We start from the raw sequence: 23,807 nt of genomic DNA on the forward strand, positions 1-23,807 counted from the left end.
GCCACGTGGGCCTGGAATTTTTTTTCTGTTTATTGTACACCTGAAACTAATATTACACTGTATGTTAACTAACTGGAACCTAATAAAAACTTAAAAACAACATTGTTTAAAAAATTCAATTTCTTTAAGAGTTGTAGGGATTTTCAAATTATCTCTTTCAAACCATATAAGTTATGGTAGTTCGTGCTTTTCAAGGAATAAGTCCCCTTCATTTAAGTTTTTGAACTTATTTCCATAAAGTTATTTGAAGTATTCCTTGATTATCTTTTTAATGTCTGTTGGGTCTGTAGTTACATACCCTCTTCCTTTCGAGATATTGGTGATTTTTTCTTTTATCTTTTTTTCCCATCATTCTTTCTAGAAGCTTATCACTTTTATCGGTCTTTTCAAAGAGATGACTTCTGGTTTTGTTGATTTTTCTATTGTTTTTCTTTTTTCAATTTTGTTATTTTTTTCTCTATTTATAATATTCTGTCTTTTTTGTTTTAGTTTATTTTTCTATTTTTTAAAGATTGAAACTTGGACTATAAAACTTTGATGTTTCTTCTTTTTAATGTTGCATATTTCCCTCAAGCACTGCTTTAGTTGTTCCCATACTGTTGACATTTATATTTTCATTTTTCTTCATTTCTAATCTTCCTCAAAGACTGCCTATTTGACCCATAGGCTATTTAAAAGTGTCATGTTTAGTTTCCAAGTGTTTGGGATCCTTTTGTTATCCTGCTGTTATTGATTTTTATTTTAATTTATTTACAAAGCACATACTTTTGTGATATCAGTTTTTTTTATCTTTTAAGTTTGATTTATAACACAGAATGTGGCTTACTTTAGTGAATGTTCAAAATACACTTGAAAGGAATGTGTATTTTGCTGTTTTGGGGAGAAATGTGCTATAAATATCACATAGATTCAGTTGGTTAGTGGACTTGTTCAATTGTATATCCTTGCTTATTTTTGGTCTTTTTCTAATCCATTATAACTATGTAACTGTTTTCTCTTTTCAGTTCTGTTTTTGCTTCCTATAATTTGAATCTCTGTTGTTAGATGCATAAACATTTAGAATTGTAATGTCTTCTGGGTGAATTTACCCTTTTATCAATATGTAACCGTGTTGGGTATCCCCCAAACCAGCCTTAGGTTTGTTTGATGATTCACTGGAAGGAATTAGAAAAGTTGTTGTACTCATGATTACAGTTTATTACATAAAAATATATGAATTAAAATCAACAAAGGGAAAAGGTCCAAAGGGAAAAGTCCAGGAGAAACCAGATGCAACCTTCTAGGTGTCTTCTCTCCAGCAGAGTCTTATGTACACACTTAAATCTCCAAACAAGGACGTGTAACATCATATATGGAGTGTTGCCAACCAGAGATCCTCACATGAGCCCTTGTGTCTAGGATTTTTATTGGAGGTCAGTCATATAAGCATGCAGTGCCTATATAACTGATCTCTCAACTACTCAGACTCCAGGTCCACAAGAACAAAAGCAGGCATTCACCACAAATCACATTGTTTGCATTAATTATCTGATCAAATTAGTATCGCGTGGTCCGTTGCCTCCGACATTCAAAAACACTTTTGTCATGTAGAATATTTCAAGGGTCCACAGCTTATTTCCCTGGAGCTGGCCAAATGCAAGTCCTAAAAACAGGACTTTTAAGGAAATGTTCAGCATTTGAGGAACCCAGGCCTACTGAGTTAATTAACCCTTTCCTGTAGTACACCCCTCCTTGTACTGATAACTTTATTCTGAAGTCTAGTTTGTCTGATATTAAAATAGATACTGCAGCTATCTTTTGATTTGTGTTTGCATAGAATGTCTTTTTCCATCCTTTATTTATTAATTAAATAAATTTCCATCCTTTATTTATTTATTAAATAAATTTATTATTTATTTATTTATTAATAAATAATATTATTTATTATATCTTTATAGTTGAAGTGCGTATTTTGTAGACAGTATAAAGTCAGGATTTTAAAATCAATTTTAGCAATCTCTGTTTTTTAATTGGTATATTTGCATCAGGTATGAGAAAAATATACCATGCAGGCCAAATTATCCCCCTGCTTGTTTTGTAAATAAAATTTTATTGGAATAAGCCATGCTCATTTGTTTAGGCATTGCATGTGGCTACCTTCATACTACATTGACACAGCACTTATGATAAAAATTATGCTCTTATGATAAAAATTATATGGCGACAAAGCCTAAAATATTATATGGCCATTTACAGGAAGTTTTCCAGCCTTGTTTAGACCATTTACATTTACTTCAATTATTGGTATCTTTGTATTTGGTGTAACATTGCATTTTTTTTCTTTTTGCTTCCTCCTTTCCCTCTCTCATTGCTTCTCTTTGTTTCTTCTGCTTTCATTTCTTTCCCTTTGCTACCAACTTTTCAGTGATTCAAACACTTTTGTATTACATTTAAATTACTTACCATGATTATTTTTATCTCTTTGTATGTTTTAAGCAAAATGGGATCACAAAATACATACTTTTCATCGGATATTTAAAACCAATATTTTACCACTTTTATTGGAATGTAGAAACCTTATCACCACATAGTTGCCCTTATTTTCTCCTCTCTATGCTATAGTTATTGTATATATATTGTATTTACATGCATTGAAAACCACATGAGTATTTATTATCCTTTATACTTTCAGCTATCAGATATATTTTAAAGAACTCAAGAGGAGAAGACAAGGCTATTATTTTTACCAAGGTATTTATCATTTATGTTGATCTTCCTTCATTCCTAATAGTCTAAGTTTCCACTGGTATAATTTCCATTTTGTCTGAAGAATTTTTTTCCAAGTTTTTATTTAAATTCAAGGTTATCATACAGTATAATATTAGTTTCAGGTGCAGTATTTAGTGATTCAACACTTACGTAGAACAACTGGTGCTCATCACAACAAGGACCCTCCATAATCCCCATAACCTGTGTAACACATCCCTCTACCCACCTACCCTCTGGTAACCATCAGTTCTCTATAGTTAAGAGTCTGTTTCTTAGGTTTCCTCTCTTTTTTCTTTCCCCCACTATGTTCATTTGTTTTGTTTCTTAAATTCCACACATGAGTGAAATCATATGGTATTTGTGTTTCTCCAATTGACTTGTTGGCTTAGCATAATACTCTCCATCCATGTCATTGTAAATGGCAAGATTTCATTCTTTCTTATGGCTGAGTAATATTCCATTGCATATAAATACCACATCTGTGTTTTCCTCAAGTTTTTATTTAAATTCCAGTTAGTTAACATTAATTCCAGGTGTAGAATTTAGTGATTCAACACTTATATACAACACTGGGTGCTCATCATAAGGGTCCTCCTTTATCCCTATAACATATTTAACCAATCCCCTTCCCACGTTCACTCTGATAACGTCTCTCATCTTTCTAACATCTTTCTTCTAACATCTTTCTTCTCTATAGTTAAGAGTGTCTTTCTTAGTTTTCCCCACTTTTCCCTCCATGCTCCTTTGTTTTCTTACTTAAATTCTACACTTGAGTGAAATCATATGGTATTTGTCTTTCTTTGATTAACTTGTTTCACTTAACATAGTACACTCTGCATCCATCCATGTCATTGCAAAAGGCAAGATTTGATTACCTTTTATGGCTGAGTAATATTCTATGGTGTATATATATTTATATAAATACACCAAATCTTCTTTGTCCATTCATCACTCGATGAATATTTAGGTTCTTTCCACAAGTGGGTTATTTTTGATAATGCTGCTATAAATATTGGGGTGCATATATCCCTTTGAATTAGTATTTTTGTGTCATTGGTAAATATTTTAAATATTTAAAAATAAGTGTTTTTGTATCCTTTTGGTAATATCTATTACTGGATCATAGGGTAGTACTTTTTTTTAATGAAATTTATTGTCAAATTGGTTTCCATACAACACCCAGTGCTCATCCAACAAGTGCTTTCTTCAGTGCCTACCACCCACTTTACCCTCCACCCCGCCCCACATCAACTCTCAGTTTGTTCTCAGTATTTAAGAGTCTCTTATAGTTTGCCTCCTTCCCTCTCTGTAACTTTTTTTTCTTTTTCGTTTCCTTTTTTCCCCCCTTCCCTCCCCCCGGTCTTCTGTTAAGTTTCTCAGAATCCACATATGAGTGAAAAGATATGGTATGTGTCTTTCTCTGCCTGACTTATTTCACTTAGCATAACACTCTCCAGTTCCATCCACGTTGCTACAAATGGCCAGATTTCATTATTTCTCATTGCCAAGTAGTATTCCATTATACATATAAACCACATCTTCTTTATCCATTTGTCAGTTGATGGACATTTAGGCTCCTTCCATAATTTGGAAAAGTGTTGCTATAAACATTGGGGTACAAGTGCCCCTATGCATCACCACTCCTGTATCCCTTGGGTAAAATCCTAGCAGTGCTATTGCTGAGTCATAGGGTAGGTCTATTTTTAATTTTTTTGAGGAACCTCCACACTGTTTTCCAGAGCAGCTGCACCAGTTTGCATTCCCACCAGAAGTGCAAGAGGGTTCCCATTTCTCCGCATCCTCGCCAGCATCTATAGTCTCCTGATTTGTTCCTTTTAGCCACTCTGACCAGCGTGAGGTGGTATCTGAGTGTGGTTTGGTATATATTTCCCTGATGAGGAGTGACGTTGAGCATCTTTTCATGTGCCTGTTGGCCATCTGGATGTCTTCTTTAGAAAAGTATCTATTCTATTGTGTATATACACAATGGAATACTACGTGGCAATGAGAAAGAATGAAATATGGCCTTTTGTAGCAACGTGGATGGAACTGGAGAGTGTGATGCTAAGTGAAATAAGCCATACAGAGAAAAACAGATACCATATGGTTTCACTCTTATGTGGATCCTGAGAAACTTAACAGAAACCCATGGGGGAGGGGAAGGAAAAAAAAAAAAAAAGCGGTTAGAGTGGGAGAGAGCCAAAGCATTAGAGACTGTTAAAAACTGAGAACAAACTGAGGGTTGATGGGGGGTGGGAGGGAGGGGAGGGTGGGTGATGGGTATTGAGGAGGGCACCTTTTGGGATGAGCACTGGGTGTTGTATGGAAACCAATTTGACAATAAATTTCATATATTGAAAAAAAAATAAAAGCAGTAGAATGAAAAAAAAAAGAAAAGTATCTATTCATGTCTTCTGCCCATTTCTTCACTGTATTATTTGTTTTTCGGGTGTGGAGTTTGGTGAGTTCTTTAGATAGATATTCTTTAGTTTTGTTGATTGTTTCCTTTGCAGTGCAGAAGCTTTTTATCTTCATGAGGTCCCAATAGTTCATTTTTGCTTTTAGTTCCCTTGCCTTTGGAGGTGTGTCAAGTAAGAAATTGCTGCGGCTGAGGTCAGAGAGCAGGAGAATTCCTGCTTTCTCCTCTAGGGTTTTGATGGTTTCCTGTCTCACATTCAGGTCCTTCATCCATTTTGAGTTTATTTTTGTGAATGGTGTCAGAAAGTGGTCTAGTTTCATTGTTCTGCATGTTGCTGTCCGGTTCTCACAGCACCATTTGTGAAAGAGACTGTCTTTTTTCCATTGGATACTCTTTCCTGCTTTGTCAAAGATTAGTTGGCCATACTTTTGTGGGTCCAATTCTGGAGTCTCTATTCTATCCCATTGGTCTGTGTGTCTGTTTTTGTGCCATTACCATGCTGTCTTGATGATTACAGCTTTGTAGTAGAGGCTAAGGTCTGGGATTGTGATGCCTCCCGCTTTGGTCTTCTTCAATATTACTTTGGCTATTCGGGGTCTTTTGTGGTTCCATACAAATTTTAGGATTGCTTGTTCTAGCTTCGAGAAGAATGCTGGTGCAATTTTGATTGGGATTGCATTGAATGTGTAGGTAGCTTTGGGTAGTATTGACATGTTAACAATATGTATTCTTCCAATCCATGAGCACGCAATGTTTTTCCATTTCTTTATATCTTCTTCCATGTCCTTCATAGGCTTTCTATAGTTTTCAGCATACAGATCTTTTACATCTTCACTTAGGTTTAAGTGAAGAGAAATAAATTAAGTGAAGATAAATTTAAGTGAACATAAAATTCCTAGGTATTTTATGGCTCTTGGTGCAATTGTGAATGGGCTCAGTTTCTTTATTTGTCTTTCTGTTACTTCATTATTAGTGTATAAGAATGCAACTGATTTCTGTACATTAATTTTGTATCCTGCGACTTTGCTGAATTCATGTATCAGTTCTAGCAGACTTTTGGTGGAGTCTACTGGGTTTTCCATGTAGAGTATCATGTCATCTGCAAAAAATGAAAGCTTGACTTCATCTTTGCCAATTCTGATGCCTTTGATTTCCTTTCGTTGTGTGATTGCTGATGCTAGCACTTCCAACACTATGTTAAACAACAGCAGTGAGAGTGGACATCCCTGTCGTGTTCCTGATCTCAGGGGGAAAGCTCTCAGTTTTTCCCCATTGAGGATGGTATTAGCTGTGGGCTTTGCATAAATGGCTTTCATGATGTTTAAGTATGTTCCTTCTATCCCGACTTTCTCGAGGGTTTTTATTAAGAAAGGATGCTGAATTTTGTCAAATGCTTTTTCTGCATCGATTGACAGGATCATATGGTTCTTATCTTTCCTTTTATGAATGTGATGTATCACATTGATTGATTTGCAAATGTTGAACCAGCCCTGCATCCCAGGAATGAATCCCACTTGATCATGGTGAATCATTCTTTTTATATGCTGTTGAATTCGATTTGCTAGTATCTTATTGAGAATTTTTGCATCCATATTCATCAGGGATATTGGCCTGTAGTTCTGTTTTTTGTTTTTGTTTTTGTTTTTGTTTTTGTTTTTGTTTTTTTTTTTGCTGGGTCTCTGTCTGCTTTGGGAATCAAAGAAATGCTGGCTTCATACAATGAGTCTGGACGATTTCCTTCCCTTTCTATTTGTTGGAACAGCTTGAGAAGGATAGGTATTGTCTCTGCTTTAAATGTCTGGTAGAATTCCCCAGGGAAGCCATCTGGTCCTGGACTCTTATTTGTTGGGAGATTTTTGATAACTGATTCAATTTCTTCGCAGGTTATGGGTGTGTTCAAGTTTTCTATTTCTTCCTGTTTGAGTTTTGGAAGTGGGTGGGTGCTTAGGAATTTGTCCATTTCTTCCAGGTTGTCCATTTTGTTGGCATATAATTTTTCACAGTGTTCTCTGATAATTGCTTGTATTTCTGAGGGATTGGTTGTAATAATTCCATTTTCCTTCATGATTTTATCTATTTGGGTCCTCTCCCTTTTCTTTTTGAGAAGCCTGGCTAGAGGTTTATCAATTTTGTTTATTTTTTCAAAAAACCAACTCTTGGTTTCATTGATCTGCTCTACTGGTTTTTTTACATTCTATATTGTTCATTTCTCTTCTGATCTTTATTATTTCTCTTCTTCTGCTGGGTTTGGGGTGTCTTTGATGTTCTGCCTCTATCCGTGAGGTGTGCTGTTAGATTTTGTATTTGGGATTTTTGTGTCTTGTGATGGGCCTTGATTGCAATGTATTAGTGTAGTTCTATTTTTAACTTTTTAAGTACCTTCTCACTGTTTTCCAGAATGGCTGTACCAGTTTGCATTCCGACCAACAGTGCAAAATTTTCCCCTTTTTTCATGGTCTTCACCAACACCTATTGTTTCCTGTGTTGTTAATTTTAGCCTTTCTGACAGCTGTGAGGTAATAATACCTCATTGTGGTTTTTATTTGTATTTCCCTGATGATGAGTGATGTTGAGCTCCTTTTCATGTTTGTCTTTGCCATCTGTATGTCTTTCTGGAAAAAATGTCTATTCATGTCTTCTGCCCATTATGTAACTAGATTATTTGTTTATCGGGTGTTGAGTTTTATAAACTCTTTATATATTTTGGATACTACACCATTATCAGATATGTCATTTGCAAATATTGTCTCCCATTCTGAAAGTTCCCTTTCAGTTTTGTTAATTGTTTACTTCACTGTGTAGAAGCTTTTTATTTTGATGAAGTCCCAATAGTTTATTTTTCTTTTGTTTCCATTGACCCAGGAGTCATATCTAGTAAGAAATTGTTACAGCTGATGTCACAGACGTTGCTGCCTGTATTCTCCTGTAGGATTTTGATGGTTTCCTGTCTCACATTTAGGTCTTTCATCTATTTTGAATTTTTTCTGTGTATGATGTAAGAAAGTGGTCCAATTTGATTCTTTTGCATGTTGCCGTCCAGTTCTTTCAACAACATTTGTTGAAGAGACTCTCTTTGTAATATAACTTTAAGTTTGCAATTGTGATACCTCCAGCTGCACTTTTCTTTTTCAAGATTGCTTCGGTATTTTTGGTCTTTTGTGGTACCATGCAAATTTTAGGATTATTTGTTCGAGCTTTATGAATAATGCTGGTGGTGTTTGGGAGTGCATTAGATATGTCGATTGCTCTTGGTAACAGACATATTAGCAATATTTGTTATTCCAATCCATAAGCATGGAATGCTTTTCAATTTCTTTCATCAGTATTTTATAGTTTTCAGAGTTCATATCTTTTCCTCTTTGGTTAGGTTTACTTCTAGATATCTTATGGGTTTTGGTACAGTTGTAAATGGAATTGATTCCTTGAGTTTTCTTTATGCTGCTTCATTATTGGTGTATAGAAAGACAACATAAATTTCTATAAGTTTATTTTTTATCCTGTGACTTTACTGACTTCATGTATCCATTCTAGCAATTGTTTGGTGGAGTCTTTGGTTTTCTACATACAGTATCATGTCATCTGCAAATAGTGAGAGTTTGACTTCTTCCTTGACAAGGTGGATACCTTTTATTTATTTTTGTTGTCTGATTGTCATCACTAGGACTCCAAGTACTATGGTATATAACAGTGGTGACAGTGGACATCCCTGTACCATGCCTGACCATAGAGGAAAAGCTCTCACTTTTTCCCCATTGAGGATGATATTAGCTGTCAGGATTTTTGTATATGGCCTTTATGATTTTTAGGTATGTTCCTTCTATTCATCATTTCTTGATGGTTTTTTATCCTGAATGGATGTTGTACCTTGTAGCATTCTTTTTCTGAATCTATTCAAAGGATCATATGGCGTTTATCCTTTCATTTATAAGTGTGGTGTATCATGTTGATTGATTTGTTAATATTGAAGACATCTTCAGGCCAGGAAGAAATCCCACTTGATCCTGGTAAATGATTCATTTAACAGACCATTGGATTCAATTTCCTAGTATTTTGAGAATTTTCACATCTATGTCCATGAGGGCTATCAGCCTGTAGTTCTCTTTTTAGTGGAGTCTTTGTCTGATTTTGGTACCAGGGTAATGCTGGCCTTACAGAATGGATTTGGAAGTTTTCCTTCAATTTCTGTTTTGTTAAAATAGTTTAAGGATAATAGGTATTAACTCTCTTTAAAATGTTTGGTAAAATTCCCCAGTGAAGCTATCTAGCTCTGGACTTTTGTTTGTTGGGATATTTTTGATTACTGATTCAATTTATTTGCTGGAATTGGTCTGTTCAAGTTTTCTATTTCTTCTTGTTTCAGTTTTGTTAGTTTATATGTTTCTAGGAATTTACCCATTTCTTCCAGGTTGTCCAATTTGTTGGCATATTTTTTTCATATATTCTTTGTAATTGTTTTCTGTGATGTTGGTTGTTTCTTCTCTCTCATTTATGATTTTATTTATTTGGGTTTTTCTCTTTTATTTTTGATGAGTCTGGCTAGGGGTTTATCAATTTTATTAATCTTTTTCAAAGAATAGCTCCTTGTTTTGTTGATCTGTACTAATTTATTTTAGTTTCTATATAATTTATTTTTACTCTAATTTTTATTATTTCCCCTCTTCTGCTGGCTTTAGGCTTTGTTTGTTGTTTTTCTAGCTCTTTTAGCTATAAGGTTAGGTTGTTTATTTGAGATTTTTCTTGATTCTGGATGGAAACCTGTATTGCTATATACTTCTCTCCGAGGACTGCTTTTGCTGCATCTAGAGATGCAGGACCATAGGAGGTTTTGGACCCTTGTGTGTTCATTTTTATTTCTTCATATATATATATATATATATATATATATATATATATATATATATATTTTATTTCTTCCTTGATTTCCTGGTTGACCCATTCATTGTTTACTAGCATGTTTTTTAACCTCCATATATTTGTTGTGTTTCCAGATTTTTTCTTGTGATTGACCTCAAGTTTGATGGCGTTGTAGACAGAAAAGTTGCATGATATGATCTCAATGTTTTTGTGCTTCTTGAGGACTGATTTTTTTGTCTACTACATGATCTATTCTGCAGAATTTCCCATGTGCTCTTGAAAATAATGTGTATTTTGCTGCTTTAGGATGGAATGTTCTGAATATCGCTGTTAAGTCAATCTGGTTCAGTGTATCATTCAAAGCCATTGTTTCCTTCTTGATTTTCTGTATATGTGATCTGTCTATTGCTGTAAGTAGGGTGTTGAAGTCCCCTACTATTATGGTATTATTATCAATGTTTCTTTATGTTTGTGGTTAATTGATTTACATATTTGGGTTTTTATATGTTGGGGGCATAAATATTTACAACTGTTAGATCTTCATGTTGGATGATCCCATTTATTATGATTATATACCCTTCTTCATCTCTTGTTACACTCTTTAGTTTAAAATCTAGTTTGTATGATATGAGTATGGCTACCTCAGTTTTCTTTTGATGTCCAATTGCCTGATAAATGTTTCTCCATCCCCTCACTTTCAATTTGCAGGTGTCTTTATGTCTATAATGGGTCTCTTGCAGACACATACGGAAAGGTCTTGTTTTATCCATTCTGACACCCTATGTCTTTTGATTGGAACATTTAGTTCATTTACATTCAAAGTAATTATTAATAGGTAGGTATTTAGTGCCATTTTATTACTTGTTTTGTCATTGTTTCTGGAGATTTTTTTTGTTCTCTTCTGGTCATTGTTAATTTTGGTTTTTCCTTTCCACTCAAGTAGTCCCCTTTAATATTTCCTGTCATGCTGGTTTAGTGATCATGACGTCCTTTATTTTTTGTCTGTGAAATTCTTTCTCTCTTCTTGTATTCCAAATGATAGCTTTGCTGCATAGAATATTATTAGCTGCAGATCTTCCCACTCATATCATGCTACTCCCTTCTAGATTGCCACATTTCTGTTGGGAGATCTACAGCTAGCCTATGGGTCTTCCCATGTAAATTATGGACTTCTCTTGTCTTGCTTCTTTTAGATTTTTTTCTTTATTGCTATTTGCAAACTTAATTACATTTCTTTATGTTGGCCTGCTTTTATTGATTTGTTTTTAACATGTTATTTTATTTTAGAAAGAAAGTGAGTGCATGAGCAGAGGAGTGGGGCAGAGAGTGAGAGAGAATCTTAAGCAGTCTCCGCATCAGCACAGAGCCCAATACAGAACTCGATCCCACGACCCTGGGATCATGACCTGAGCTGAAATCAAGAGTCAGATGCAAAAACCACTGAGTCACCCAGGCACCCCATGCTTTTATTGATTTTAATTGGTGTTCTCTATGCCTCCTAGATCTGGATGTCTGTTTCCTTCCCTAGATTAGGGACGTTTTCAGCTATTATTTCTTCAAATAATGTTTCTGCTTCTTTTTTCTCTCTCTTCTTCTGTGACTCCTGTAATCCAAATATTATTATGTTTGTTGGAGTAAATGAGTTCCCTGTCTATTCTCTCATTCCATAATTATTCTTTCTCTCTTTTGTTCATCTTCATTATTTTCCAATGTTTTATCTTCTATATCACTTACTCATTCTTTGCTTCTTCCACCCTTGTGTTCATTGCATCCAATCTTGTAATTTTCAATGATTGTATTTGTTATTTCTCACTGATTTTTTTTAAGTTATTTTATCTATGTGGTAAGGGCCTCCTGAAGCCTTCCATTCTTTTCTCAAGCCTAGCAAGTATACTTATTATTGTTGCTTTAAATTCTCTTTAAAGTCATGTGAGTTATATTTGTTTCACTTAGATCTCTGACTGTGACCTTAGCTTATTGTTTCATTAGTGATGAATTCCTTTGTCTTGACATTTTGTCTAAGCTTCTGTCTTCTCTGTGTTAGAAAAATCTGTTATATTTCCTGCTCCTCATAGTAATGGCTATATGAAGAAGAGGTCTTATGTTGTCCAAGGCCTGGTGATTCAGGGAGTGTCTCTGATGTGTGCTGCATGTTCTCTGCTCCTGTGTTTTGGCTGCTCTATCCTTCAGACCACCTGTCCGAAGAGGCTCTTCTTGTGTGCAAGTGGGCAGTGTTTGGTCCTTGGCCATAGTGTGGCAAGTTTCAACTAGATGTGCTCTGGTCTGCTTCTTAAATGAGACCTGATGCTACTTCTATGAGAACCGAGGCCTTGCAGTAATTTGTGATTGGGAGATGTGGTTAGGCAGGTGTTTCTGCTGGAATTCTGGGTAAGGGGCCCACCACACTGGGACAGAGGCATATTTGATTAAGAAGGGCTGTACCAGCAGCGTACAGGGGTGTGGGACCTGTTGTAAGCAGGTTATGTAGCCAGTGTCAGTGGTGCAGAAGATGGTTCTGTATTCATGCTGAGGGTGTCACCAGCCAGCAACATGGACATCTTTTCCCATGGAGAGGGTTTTCACTCTTTGCTGCTCTTAGGGAAGCACCCTAAGAAGAGTGAACCATTTCCTCCCATGTGTCCCAGGTTCCTCATAGATGGCTGCCTTCTCCTACCTCTGGACTATTTGCCTGCCTTCTCTCTAGAAGCCGGACGGTGCCCTCAGGGCTGTATCCTATCCAAGCCTCCTGAGTTTCAAAACTACAGGGTTTAGAGACAGTGGTGTGGGTAGGGGCCTGTGTTGTTCCTCCAGAGAAGGTTCTTACTATACTGGGACTGAGGGCAGCTTGACTGATAAGACCAATCGAACCAGAGCACAGGAGCATGGGACCCAGATCAAGCAGGCTAGGCAGCCATCATTGGGGCTGAGCTTCCCTTGTCAGGTGTCTCTGCATTTGTGCTGAGGGGTGGAGGAAGGAGACAGTGCCACCAGCTCCTTTGTCCTGGAAAGGCAGCTCCATGAACTCTAACTCTCAAGGACATACTCCAAGATGAGTATCTCCTTCTGCGTGCCCCAGGCATTCCTCAGATTGTGCAGTCTGCCCCAGATTGTTTGCCTCCTTTCTCTCCAGGAGTAGGGCAGTGCCCTTATGGCTATATCCCAGCCAAGTCCTCCAACCTTTAAAATTCCAGTCTTCAAGGTTTGCTGGATGTAAAAACTCATGAAAATAAGTCCTTCTCATTTCTTCAACCAATGCCTTCTGGGAAATGTTCTCCTTGTGTGCTCCTCTGTGTGCTCTCTCTCTCTCTCTGGCCTTTCTCCATGTTCAGGGCTCCCTCACCTCTGTAGCACCCAAGATTCATTTCTCCCCCAGACTATGTCTCCACACTTCCTACCTTCCTCTTCTTACCTTCTAGTTGTGGAATTTGTTCTGTCAATCCTCAGGTTGATTTCTTGGGTATTCAGAATGATTTGAAAGTTATCGAGTTTTTGAAAGATATTAGCTTAGGGTTTTCCTACAACCCCACTATCTTAGCTTCCCCGCTGTTCACCAATTTTTAAATGCATTTCTACTGTGTATTGATTTTCTTAGTGTCCTTCTTCTGAAAATGTCTTTATTTCCCCTTCATGCCTAAAGGATATTTTCACCAATTCTGGTTTGAAAATTCTTTTCTTTAAGCATTTGAAAAATGTAAGCCACCTTCTTCTGGACTCTATGGTTTGTGATTAAATGCACAGTCATTTGAATAATTATTCAACTAAGGTAACACACTTTTTCTAACTGTTCCAAGATTTCCTTTTTTTAAAAGTTTATTTATTTTGAGAGAGAGAGAGAGAGAGAGAGAGAAAAGCACAAGTGGGGAAGGGACAGAGAAAAGAGAGAGAAAGAATCTCCAGCAGGCTCAGTGCTGTCAGCATAGAGTCTGATGTAGCACTCGAACTCACAAAGTCTGAGATCACGATGTGAGCCAAAACCAAGATTTGGACACTTAACCAACTGAGCCATGCAGGTGTCCCCGCACCCCCCACCCCAGAATTCTTTTTTGTCTTTAGTTTTTAACAGTTTGATTGTGACATGTCTGGAAATATGTTTCTTTGGGCTTATCCTCTTTAAGGTTCACTGATCTTAAATCTGTAGGCTTATGTCTTTTGACAAACTTTAAAACATTAGAGCCAGTATTTCTTTATTTTTCAGCACCATGCCCTATCCCTATTTTTAAGACTCCAATGATGGGTATGTTAGATCTTTTTTCATTTCTCACAAGTCCCTGAGGCATTGTTCTTTTTTTTTTTTCAGCCTGTTTACACTGTTTTTCAAATTGGATCATTTCTATTGATTAATCTTCAGGTTCACAGACTTTGTTTCTCTATTATATTAATTCTTCTATACAGTCCTATCAGAGAGTTTTTAATTAGATTATTGTATTTTTCCATTCTAACATTTGTGTTTGCGTTTTCAATATCTCTTCTGTATGTTTACTGATACTTTCTACTTTAAACTTTATTTCAGGTGTGTTCATAATTGTTCAAACACTTTTTATTACAATTATTTAAATCTTTGTCATGCATTTCCAACATCCGTGTCATCCTTTTGTTGTTAGCTATGTGCCTTTTCCCATGAAAGTTATCTGTGATTCTTTGTATGTCAAAATAATTGGAGTTTTACTCTGAACAGTTTGAGTGTTATGTCATGAGACTTTAGATATGTTAAATCTTATAAACAATATTAATATTTTTGTTTTATCAGGCACTTGGTTTGGTTAGGTCAAGCTTCAAGTTTTAACCTGTCCTCTGTGGGCTGTAGTTCCAATGTCAGTTCAGTTTTCAAAACCTTTCCAGTGCTATTTGGATTTGTTTTACATGTGTACCATCCAGTGGCTACTCTGGCACCTGGGCAGAGGTCTATCAGGTAGCAAAATTCTCAGTCTTTGGTATGCTAATTATGATCAAATCTAAGCATTTGAAAGTTAGAGGTGGGGTGCCTGGGTGGCTCAGTTGGTTAAGCATCCCACTTCAGCTCAGGTCATGATCTCACGGTGTGTGAGTTTGAGCCCCACATTGGGCTCTGTGCTGACACCTCAGAGCCTGAAGCCTGCTTCAAATTCTATGTCTCCCTCTCTCTCTGCCCCTCCCCTGCTCATGCTCTGTCTCTCTCTCTCCCTCAGAAATAAAATAAACATTAAAAATTTTTAAAAAGAAAAGTTTATAAAAAGCTTTATGGAGGTACTTTCCCAAGAACTAAGTTCTTTGCTATTTTCTCAGTACTTTCTGGTTTCCTGGAGCTTCCCATTTCTGTTCTACAGGTAGAAATTACCCACTTCTGTGACTATGTGACTGTGAAGTGACATAGAACATAGAGTTAAAAAAAAGAGAGGAGCTTGTCCCTGCAGTTTTGGAGTTGTAGCTTGGGATCTCTTAGCTTATGCTGTAGAATTGCTCTGGGGGCTGAGACTCAAGAGAGTAAAGAAAAAGAAGAGAGAAAAAGAATCCCAAGATTTCCTCCCCCACTTTCAGAGCTCTAGGAGTTCTCTGCTTCCCACTTCTTTAGCCATAAAAAAGCTTCCCTTGTCTTCCTCTCAGCCTGTATTGTAGTATTCATATATGTGTTTCCCTCTGTGTTGAGTATAGACCAAGCCAGATTCAGTGTAGAGGAGAAAATAATAAAGAAACTCCATGCAAGTTTAATGATACTTTGAATTCCCACTTTGAATCACACTTTAGTGTGTGATTTCCCTAAAAAACCTGTTGATGTTGTCTTTTCAGAGTTCCCAAATGGCTGCTCCAGCATATTGTCCAGGTTTTATAGGTTGGTGACTACTTACTTCTTTTTACCCAGAAATGAGACCACTGTCATTTTTAAATTATTTTTCCTCTTTGTGTGTTTCCATTTCTTTAAAGGCACATCCCAATGCCATCCCTACTAGCCACTGATTGGCTATCCTGAAAATTCTAATTCTTTAATACCTCTCAGCTCTGAACACTGAACCAAACTCCAACTGAATTAGGAAGAAATAGAAAATTTGAACATACTGATTACTAGTAATGAAATTGAATCAGTAATCAAAAAGTTCATAACCAAAAAAACTCCAGGACCAAATGGCTTCACAGGTAAATTTTATCAAATATTTGAAGAAGAGTAAATACTCATTCTTCTCAGTTATTCCAAAAATAGAAGAGAAACTAAGATTTCCAAATTCATTTCACAAGGCAAGCATTACCTTGATACCCAAACTAAACAAACATTACCAAAAAAGAAAATTACTGGTCAATATCTTTCATGAACATAGATGAAATAACCATTAGCAAACCAAATTCAACAACACATTAAAAGAAACACTGACCAGGATCAAGTGGATTTTATACCAGAGATTAAATAATCGGCATGATACATTGCATTAACAAAATGAAAGATAAAAAATATGATCGTCCAAGAGATGCAGACATAGCATTTGACCAAATACAACATCCTTTCACGGTAAAAGCTCTCAACAGAATGGGCTTAGAGGTAACATACTTTAATCAATGTCATATATGAGAAACCCACACCTAACATCATACTCAATGATGAAAACCTGACAGCTTTTCCTCTAAAATCAGGAATAATACAAGGATGTCCACTCTCACCACTTTTATTTAACATTAAACTGGAAGTCCTAGCTGCAACAATCAGACAAGGAAAAGAAACAAAAGTCACCAAATTGGTAAGGAAAAAGTAAAATTTTACTATTTGAAGATGACATGATTATTTGTATAGAAAACCATAACAACTCGACCAAAAAACTGCTAGAACTGATTAATGAATTCAGTAAGGTCACAGAATACAAAATCATTCTACAGAAATTTGTTGCATTTCTATACACTAATAATGAAGCAACAGAAAGATAAATTAAGAAAGCAGTCATGGTACAGAAGAAGCCCATGGAAGAGGGTAGGAAGAGTGGAGAGGCGGTGCGTGCTACACGGACTGGCAGGAGGGAGCCAGGCAGTGGAGGGGCAGCCCACCAGGCAAGGCAGAGCCCCCGAAGTCTGGCTTGCAAAAGCGGAGGGGCCAGACTGCGTGAGTTCTGACAGCCAGCAGGACTTAACAGCTGGATTGTTAAAAGTCAAGAGCTCTGTTCTCAGAGAGCAGGGAGGGCTAGAGGATGAGAGGACACCTGGAGGGAGAGTTGTTGAGCCCTGGAAGGACAGAGCTCATTGGGGAACAAAGGCACTGGGAAGTGCCATTTCCCTCTCCCATCCCCTAGCCGAAATTCCAAAGGGAACCAGTTCCTGTCACCGATCTTACTTGCACTGGCAAACACCCAATGCTGTGTTTCTGTGGATCCGTCCCTCCAAAGGGCCTGCTTCCCTCCCGGTGCTGCAGGACCCCTCCCGCATGGGGCCACCGACAGCAAAGCTAGCTAAGCCTGCCCCTCCCGCCCCTGTGCATCTTGCAGATCCACCCCAGCTAATACATCTTTGGCCAGATCCCATCTTATCAGCACCACAAGCCTGGCAGTGTGCAAGCAGCCCAGACAGGGGCCACACAACTCCACAGTGAGTCCTGCCCCTGGGAGAGGAGAAGATAAAGTACTCACCAGTCTGACTGTGGCCCCAGCAGTGGGCTGGGGGCAGACATCGGGTCTGACTGAGGCCCCGCCCACTAACACAAGTTTATCTGGACAACACAGGAGAAGTGCCCTGTAGTTTGGAGCTACTGCAGGGATTGCCCAAAATGACGAAACAGAAGAATTCTCCTCAAAAGAAACTCCAGGAAGTAGCGACAGCTAATGAATTGATTAAAAAAGATTTAAGCAATATAACCAAACAAGAATTTAGAATAATAGTCATAAAATTAATTGCTGGCCTTAAAAAAGCATAGAGGACACCAGAGAATCTATTGCTACAGAGATCAAGGGACTAAAAAATAGTCATGAGGAATTAAAAAATGATATAAATGAGGTGCAAAATAAAATGGAGGTGGCCACAGCACGGATTGAAGAGGCAGAGGAAAGAGAATAGGTGAATTAGAAGATAAAATTATGGAAAAAAAAGGAAGCTGAGAAAAAGAGAGATAAAAACATCCAGGAGTATGAGGGGAGAATTAGAGAATTAAGTGATGCAATCAAACGGAACAATATCCATATCATAGGAATCCCAGAGGAAGAAAAAGAGAAAGGGGCTGAAGTTGTACTTGAATAAATCATAGCTGAGAACTTACCCAATATGGGGGAGGAAACAGGCATTGAAATCCAAGAGGTACAGAGAACTCCCTTCAGACGAAACTTGAATCAATCTTCTGCAGGACATATCATACTGAAACTGGCAAAATACAAGGATAAAGAGAGAATTCTGAAAGCAATTAGGGATAGACTCTAACATACAAAGGTAGACACATAAGGGTAGTAGCAGACCTATGTACTGAAACTTGGCAGGCCAGAAAGGAATGGCAGGAATCTTCAATATGATGAACAGAAAAAAAAATATGCAGGCAAGATTCCTTTACCCAGCAAGTCTGTCATTCAGAATAGAAGGAGAGATAAAGGTCTTTCCAAACAAACAAAAACTGAAGGAATTCATCAGCACTAAACCAGCCCTACAAGAGTCCTAAGGGGGACTCTGTAAGTGAAATGTTGCAAGGACCACAAAGTACCAGAGACATCACTACAAGCATGAAGTCTACAGATATCACAATGACTCTAAACCCATGTCTTTCAATATCACTGAATGTAAATGGACTAAATGCTCCAACCAAAAGACATACGGTATCAAAATGGATTTAAAAAACAAGACCCATCTATTTGCTGTCTACAAGAGACTCATTTTAGACCTGAGGACTCCTTCAGTTTGAAAGTGAGGGGATGGAGAACTATCTATCATGCTACTGGAAGTCAAAAGAAAGCTGGAGTAGCCATACTTATAGCAGACAAACTGGGATTTAAATTAAAGGCTGTAACAAGAGATGAAGAAGGGCATTATATATTAATTACAGGGTCTACCCATGAGGAAGAGTTAACAATTATAAATGTCTATGCACCAAATATGGAAGCCAACAAATATATAAAACAATCACAAACATTAGCAACCTTATTGATAAGAATGTGGTAATTGCAGGGGACTTTAATACCCCACTTAGAACAAAGCATAAATCATCTAAACAGAGAATCAATAAAGAAACAAGGAAAAAAATTAAAAAGAAAGAAAGAAACAAACAAACAAACAAGGGCCCTGAATGATACATTGGCTCAGATGGACTTGACAGACATATTGAGAACTCTGCATCCCAAAGCAACAGAATATACTTTCTTCTCAGGTGCACATGGAACATTCTCCAAGATAGATCACAGAATGGGTCACAAGAGAGCCCTTCATAAGTATACAAGATTGAGATCATACCATGAACACTTTCAGACCACAATGCTATGAAACTTGAAATCAACCACAGAAAAAAGTCTGGAAAACCTCCAAAAGCATGGAGGTTAAAGAACACTCTATGAAGGAATGAATGGGCAATTGGAGAAGAAATTAGAAAAATACATGGAAACAAAAGAAAATGAAAATACAACAACCCAAACGCTTTGGGGAGCAGTGAAGGCAGTCCTGAGAGCAACATACATTGCACTCAAGGCCCATCTCAAGACACAAAAATCCCAAATACAAAATCTAACAGCACACCTCACGGATAGAGGCAGAACATCAAAGACACCCCAAACCCAGCAGAAGAAGAGAAATAATAAAGATCAGAAGAGAAATGAACAATATAGAATGTAAAAAACCAGTAGAGCAGATCAATGAAACCAAGAGTTGGTTTTTTGAAAAAATAAACAAAATTGATAAACCTCTAGCCAGGCTTCTCAAAAAGAAAAGGGAGAGGACCCAAATAGATAAAATCATGAAGGAAAATGGAATTATTACAACCAATCCCTCAGAAATACAAGCAATTATCAGAGAACACTGTGAAAAATTATATGCCAACAAAATGGACAACCTGGAAGAAATGGACAAATTCCTAAGCACCCACCCACTTCCAAAACTCAAACAGGAAGAAATAGAAAACTTGAACACACCCATAACCTGCGAAGAAATTGAATCAGTTATCAAAAATCTCCCAACAAATAAGAGTCCAGGACCAGATGGCTTCCCTGGGGAATTCTACCAGACATTTAAAGCAGAGACAATACCTATCCTTCTCAAGCTGTTCCAACAAATAGAAAGGGAAGGAAATCGTCCAGACTCATTGTATGAAGCCAGCATTTCTTTGATTCCCAAAGCAGACAGAGACCCAGAAAAAAAAAACAAAAACAAAAACAAAAACAAAAACAAACAAACAAAAAAAAACAGAACTACAGGTCAATATCCCTGATGAATATGGATGCAAAAATTCTCAATAAGATACTAGCAAATCGAATTCAACAGCATATAAAAAGAATGATTCACCATGATCAAGTGGGATTCATTCCTGGGATGCAGGGCTGGTTCAACATTTGCAAATCAATCAATGTGATACATCACATTCATAAAAGGAAAGATAAGAACCATATGATCCTGTCAATCGATGCAGAAAAAGCATTTGACAAAATTCAGCATCCTTTCTTAATAAAAACCCTCGAGAAAGTCGGGATAGAAGGAACATACTTAAACATCATGAAAGCCATTTATGCAAAGCCCACAGCTAATACCATCCTCAATGGGGAAAAACTGAGAGCTTTCCCCCTGAGATCAGGAACACGACAGGGATGTCCACTCTCACTGCTGTTGTTTAACATAGTGTTGGAAGTGCTAGCATCAGCAATCACACAACGAAAGGAAATCAAAGGCATCAGAATTGGCAAAGATGAAGTCAAGCTTTCATTTTTTGCAGATGACATGATACTCTACATGGAAAACCCAGTAGACTCCACCAAAAGTCTGCTAGAACTGATACATGAATTCAGCAAAGTCGCAGGATACAAAATTAATGTACAGAAATCAGTTGCATTCTTATACACTAATAATGAAGTAACAGAAAGACAAATAAAGAAACTGAGCCCATTCACAATTGCACCAAGAGCCATAAAATACCTAGGAATTTTATGTTCACTTAAATTTATCTTCACTTAATTTATTTCTCTTCACTTAAACCTAAGTGAAGATGTAAAAGATCTGTATGCTGAAAACTATAGAAAGCCTATGAAGGACATGGAAGAAGATATAAAGAAATGGAAAAACATTGCGTGCTCATGGATTGGAAGAATACATATTGTTAACATGTCAATACTACCCAAAGCTACCTACACATTCAATGCAATCCCAATCAAAATTGCACCAGCATTCTTCTCGAAGCTAGAACAAGCAATCCTAAAATTTGTATGGAACCACAAAAGACCCCGAATAGCCAAAGTAATATTGAAGAAGACCAAAGCGGGAGGCATCACAATCCCAGACCTTAGCCTCTACTACAAAGCTGTAATCATCAAGACAGCATGGTAATGGCACAAAAACAGACACACAGACCAATGGGATAGAATAGAGACTCCAGAATTGGACCCACAAAAGTATGGCCAACTAATCTTTGACAAAGCAGGAAAGAGTATCCAATGGAAAAAAGACAGTCTCTTTCACAAATGGTGCTGTGAGAACCGGACAGCAACATGCAGAACAATGAAACTAGACCACTTTCTGACACCATTCACAAAAATAAACTCAAAATGGATGAAGGACCTGAATGTGAGACAGGAAACCATCAAAACCCTAGAGGAGAAAGCAGGAATTCTCCTGCTCTCTGACCTCAGCCGCAGCAATTTCTTACTTGACACACCTCCAAAGGCAAGGGAACTAAAAGCAAAAATGAACTATTGGGACCTCATGAAGATAGAAAGCTTCTGCACTGCAAAGGAAACAATCAACAAAACTAAAAGGCAACCGACAGAATGGGAAAAAATATTTGCAAATGACGTATCAGACAAAGGGCTAGTATCCAAAATCTATAAAGAACTCACCAAACTCCACACCTGAAAAAGAAATAATGCAATGAAGAAATGGGCAGAAAACATGAATAGATACTTTTCTAAAGAAGACATCCAGATGGCCAACAGGCACATGAAAAGACGCTGAACGTCGCTCCTCATCAGGGAAATACAAATCAAAACCACACTCAGATACCACCTCACACCGGTCAGAGTGGCTAAAATGAACAAATCAAGACACTATAGATGCTGGCAACGATGTGGAGAAACAGGAACCCTCTTGCACTGCTGGTGGGAATGCAAACTGGTGTAGCCACTCTGGAAAACAGTGTGGAGGTTCCTCAAAAAATTAAAAATAGATCTACCCTATGACCCAGCAATAGCACTGCTAGGAATTTACCCAAGGGATACAGGAGTGCTGATGCATAGGGGCACTTGTACCCCAATGTTTATAGCAGCACTTTCAACAATTGCCAAATTATGTAAAGAGCCTAAATGCCCATCAACTGATGATTGGATAAAGAACTTGTGGTTTATATACACAATGGAATACTACGTGGTAATGAGAAAAAATGAAATATGGTCTTTTGTAGCAACATGGATGAAACTGGAGAGTGTTCTGCTAAGTGAAATAAGTCATACAAAGAAAGACAGATACCATATGTTTTCACTGTTATGTGGATCCTGAGAAACTTAACAGAAGATCATGGGGGAGAGGAAGGAAAAAAAAAGAGAGAGGGAGGGAGGCAAACCATAAGAGACTCTTAAAAACTGAGAATAACCTGTGGGATGATGGGGGTGGTAGGGAGGGGAACGTGGGTGATGTGCATTGAGGAGGGCACCTGTTGGCATGAGCACTGGGTGTTGTATGGAAACCAATTTGACAGTAAATATCATAAAAAATAAATAGCATTTAAAAGAGCTGCAGTTTTTGCGTGTGAGGCTGTTGGTTATATACTTCATAATCAAAGGGAAGGGGGCATGCAGGGAGTATCAGATTATCAAAGTTTCTTCAAACTTCTTTGAATTTCTACTCATAAAACTACTTTTGCAAGATTCCTCTGGTTCTTATGATTCAGTTTGATATTACCTATGGGTGAGATATACAGTCATTCATGAGATCCTTATACAGAATGTAAAAACCAGGACGTACTTTATCCTTCTTGAAACTACGCAGGCTTTAGGTCAGCCTTCCTGGTTAAGGGTAAACATTTTCCTGCTTGTGACACTCATCAGGGTGAGGCAGTCATTTGACACCCAAGCTTAGTGTTGTTTGGAGAGAGGTTAATTTGGGAAGAAAATGCATTATCTGTTAGCTGGAAAGAAGCAGGCCGCTAGACTCCTCAGTGGCCAGACACACTTCACTTCATCCTTTATCCCTGTGCCTTCAGGTGAGAAGGGCTAGTGAGAGCCTGTGTTTGGAACAGAATATTTGTCCTCTGCCTTCACTCCTGGCAAGGCTAACTGGCGTCAGATATGCCTCTACTCTACCTTGTTACCAAACAAACACACATTAACACACAAGTATTTCAAATGTGCATTTCCATAACTGCATATCCTGTGCCTAGAACAGTGTCAGAAATGTGGTAGGGGTCCTTGGCATAAACTCTTCCTCAGTCCACTGACTCCATCTTAGACATTATAGTTTACTCTTCTCTACTCAAACCTCTGACTACTATTCAAACAGACAAAGTTAGGTTGATGTCACTGAGAACGTGGAAGGAAAGACCTTACAAAACTTTTCACATACCAACATCTGAGAGTTGATACTCTGCCTTCTCTATTGTCACTGTGTGTGAGCTTTCCACACTCCTATCAAAACCCAGCCCTTCAGTTGGGCAATGGATGCCACCCTTCTTAAT

This window comes from Panthera tigris, chromosome X, assembly GCF_018350195.1.
Source record: "Panthera tigris isolate Pti1 chromosome X, P.tigris_Pti1_mat1.1, whole genome shotgun sequence".
NCBI classification, from domain to species: Eukaryota; Metazoa; Chordata; class Mammalia; order Carnivora; family Felidae; genus Panthera; species Panthera tigris.